Below are 4,604 nucleotides of genomic sequence, written 5' to 3' on the forward strand. Positions count from 1 at the left end.
TTCTTCTTCTTTTATCTTCCATTGATATTAACAATGTATAGGAACTTTGTCTTAATCAAGAATGCTCACAAGTTGATGGATTCTAGTGTAGAGGTCCCAACTGTACTCATTCCACTTCCAAGCAATGTGGGATTCTATTTCCATAACATCCCCCCTCACGTGCAGCCGCATTTGAGGTCTGTCACATATGGCCACTTTTGGGTCCTATCATCGTGCAGCCTTTTTGCTAGTCTATCATCGTGGGGTGTGGATTGTAGATTTTTAAAATGTGGGGTGGAACGGGCCCCGCTTTGATACCATGTAGAAATTTTATATCCATCTCAAAACCAATTGGCAATGAGTGAAGAGGTCCCAAATGTTATTAAGTGATCACCCACTCCACTCCCAAGTAATGTGGAATTCTATTTCTTTAACATCTAGTGCCTGGGGTAAAATTTAGAGGGAGTAAGAGCTTTAATTTAAACAAAATTATTGAAATGGAGAGGAGGAAATTGCGGATCGGGAGGCTAGGGATATTGCTGTTATAGAGTCTAGTGCAGTGTGCGTTTAAAAAAGTTAACTAGGTAAAATAGAAAAATATAGCTTTTTAGGCACTTTATTGAATTTAAAGCTATTCTGTGGTATGATGGTACATATCTATCTCAAACTGTTAGAGCCAAATTTCTATAGCCAAATTGACTTGTACAGTACAATTGTTTTGGCAAAATTGGTCAAATGATTTCAAAGTCGTATTTTGGCCTAACTATATTTGATATCGGACCCCAAATATCCGCCCTGAGATCCAGTGATGCTCTCAAGCAAAGCACCAGTACATAGTTGTCACAAATGCGTATTCAGCATCCATTCCTGCAACTTTTAAGTGAGGGAACCTTTGAATTGTCTTTGCTAAGTAACAGGTCATACATGGCGACTTGTTCTATCTGCAATGAAATGGGTTTTCAAAGTGAATTGGTTTAGTCATTGGGCCTAAAATGGGATGCGGTGTGGACTTTGAAGTAACTTGGATTGGGTTTTCTGAAATTGAAATCAATTGGCTCGGTCCAGCTTGGCTAGTATTGGAGACTTTCAAATATAGAACACAAATATTTGTGAAATGGAAACATTTACGTCTGAAAGGGTTGAGTTGATTCTTAGATTCTGCATTTTAAACCACAATGCATTCTCAGATTGGCCAACTCTAAACACCCAAAAGCAAAAACTGCACAATCCAGAAGGCAAAAATCAAGCAGCCAAGCAGGCACTTACTAATTTTAGATTCTAATATTATACTAATTAGGTTACATAGCAAAAAACACCAAGAGGATTTTATTAGGGGATGCCAAGAGGTTCTCGAGATTCTCTATCCTTTATCCTTAGAACCCAAAGATGATGCTTGGTCTATCCACTTCAGACAAAAGATATAATTCTGAGTTTCAAATTCTCTGTCTTGTGTACGCTGTTTCGCCTTCAAACCTCGCCTTCAAATATAAGGTTGAAAATCCCAAGCGTAGGGCTAGGTCGTCGGTAGCATAATAAACCAGTAAAACTGGGATCGTACCCACAGAGAATCGAAAATAGTTTAATCGGATTGTAGGTTTTATATGGTGGATTGTCGTGTTTAAGACGGCCAACTTGGTTTTGCTTTAAAACGGTGGAAAATTAAGGCAAAAGACTAGAAAAGTGCTTTATGAACTAAAAGAGGCAAGCCTATGGATCATCTATCCCTTGACAAAGGCCTTTACCGATTCTCAATTATAACTCAAGTGAGAGGCACGACCGCGCACTTACACTCGGAAGATTTAGCTTTAAAAGACTACGTTTATCGAAAGATGTGATTAATCGGAGCTAAACCAACCTATTTTTGCTAATGTATCTAACACGTAGGAGGCCACAAGCCCTCAATATGTCGCTTGCCAAGACCACTTGACTAAACGATAAACCAAGGAGTTAACACCCCTCGCTTAGACCAAAATGGCTAGGTTAATGAAATTCCGAAAACCATGATTTTAAGCCCGAAGGTTTGAGAATCAAATAACAACCTAAGTCTTTGGGAAATAGTAGCCCAAGACTTAGCCAAAAGACTACTCACACATATTGAAAAGACTAGAAATTATGCTAAGAATTGAAATCATGATTAACAAATAAAAACGGAAATAAACTTGATATTCACAAAGATCTAAAGCGTAGCTACAACTTTAATAAACGAGAAAACATCAAACTAGGAATTAAACTTACAAGTATTGAAGCTTGATACTAAGAACAACAATGGAGAAAAACTAGAGAGAAAACTAACCTATAACATAAAGTAAATTTTACATAAAGTGGGAGAGAAGAGTATTTATACAACTCAATTTCTCTCCCAACAAATATCTTAGAAACATACTATAAGTAGCAACTATTTCATTAATGGAAGGTCCAAAAAGCAGCAAATATCTAGCTGAAAGCTCGTAGTATCGATACAGATTACGCAAAGTATCGATACCACGCTGCGAAGTTCCGTATCGATACGGATTAAGGTCGTATCGATACAACAAAACCTGCCTTCCCACTAAGCAAACGCGTATCGATACAGCTTAAGGCTGTATCGATACGGAGAGCTTATCTCCAGTCTTCAGGCCAGCCTCCAAGACTTGGCACCCGACGGCCCCGGACCTCCACAACATCTTATTTTCATTCTCTAAAGTTAAGTAAAGACTACATTTTAAACCTTTCTTTTACCTTTTCTTTACTTTAATTTATTTAATGAAAATAAGAAAGTACCCCCCATTTGAAAACAATGGCATTACCAGAATTTGAAGATTCTAATTAAATCAAAATGTCAACCCCCCACTTTTAGTGTAAAATGGAAACTCTACATTTTTCGCAAGAGAAAATGGCTCAAAACATGACCTTGCTCTTCAAATAAAACTTTGTAACTTTGTAGTTACTCTTAGAAAAATTCAAGGATCAATTACCGCCATTTTTAATCTCGAAAATCGATACTTTTTCAGAAAGTTATTTTTCCATACTTAGACAAATTTTAAGGGGCCGACGGGGTCTTCGGGTACTTGGAAGCACTTGAGCCATCCATGGCGTTGAAATGCGCCTTATTTGCACATTTTACCTGAAAACACTAAAAACACACCTTACGTGCAGTATCAAATAAAAGCTAGATAAATGCAAGTTAAAACAACATAAAATGGGACTAGTCGCACCAAATATCTACAATATTAGGTGCTCATCATACGCATATAAAGAAATCTTGAGAATATGTCCAAGGCAGAGGTGCTAACCTAGTGGAAATGTATCTCGTCGGTTGTGATGCCGTTTGATAACCATTTCCTTTTAGCCTTTGTATATGATCCATTCAAAAATTAATAAATTTTCTTAGTTGTTCAAAAATAACAATTTATTACATGCGTAGCTTCATATTACGTTTGACTATGTATATTTTTTTTGGTGTTTGACCTTCCAATCTAAGGAGAATACAACGCCAATCGAGATCTGGCGTGCATAACAAGATTGAAGAATATTATGCAGTTGTGGGCAAAACACGTACATCCAAATATTTGTTCATTAGGTAGAGTGAATTTCAAACATATGCCAGAATCTATTACCTACTTTGATATCAAAGTAGATTAATGTTAACCACCACCTCATCAAGAACCTAGTCCATCCACATGGAAGTGAAACCCAGTATAGTTTCAATTCCGTATCACAGATAATAAAAGGGAATGGAAAAATAAGGCTGCAGATCGACGAAAATGGCGCTCTGTTCGGCAAGAACTGTTAAACCTCCAGACTTCTCTGTTCTAAAAGGTGCGCTCACAAAAACGAGGGTAGGGTTTGTAGAGCACAAATGTGCCGGATATATTGAACGACAAGGGGCAGTCCTTGCTCGAATTGTTGGGGGTATATTCGTCATCCGGGTTGTAAAAATTGAGGGCATGTTTGGATGTTTCATTTCTCCCTTCCTAGTTTTAGGTGTTTGACTCCCTATCCACAAAATGAATTCTTTCAAAGTGCATTTTCATTTGATTACAGAGGCCAAAAGCGAAAAGTAAGCCCATAGAAGCCTATCAGTTAAACAAATCTCTTCTTTCTTTTCTTTTTTGTACAAATTTTTTTTTTTTTATTAATCTTTGAATCGTCGGTCTATTACAAAGGATAAAAAAAAATTTAGAAAGCCGGCATCACAACACAAACAAGCTGTCATTACTTTATTCATCTCTTAGATATCATCAATATTGCTGCTACTTATCAACTACTATAATTTTTTCTAACAATGGCCATGTCGGCTGGCCGACTGGTCTTTTTGGTAGGTAAACGATGTCAATACCATTGGTGGGCTTGAGGCTGACCTAAACTTAACTCGACCATTATAGGAGATACAAGACAATATTAGAAAATAACATCATTAAAAATCAAGACAATATTCACTTTACAGAATGTAAACTCTCAACTTAAAGTGAAATCAAGAAACACAACCTAACTTTATTTTCCTTGAATTGAAATATTACTTTCTTTGCCGATAAAAACACAACTTTATTTTCCTTGGACACATATTATTGGGACACATTCAAAATCATCGATTGAAGTAAATTCAAGATGGCAATTCCACAAACATCCCTTGGATATTGCAATGC

This window comes from Rhododendron vialii, chromosome 6a (genome assembly GCF_030253575.1).
Source record: "Rhododendron vialii isolate Sample 1 chromosome 6a, ASM3025357v1".
Taxonomy (NCBI): Eukaryota; Viridiplantae; Streptophyta; class Magnoliopsida; order Ericales; family Ericaceae; genus Rhododendron; species Rhododendron vialii.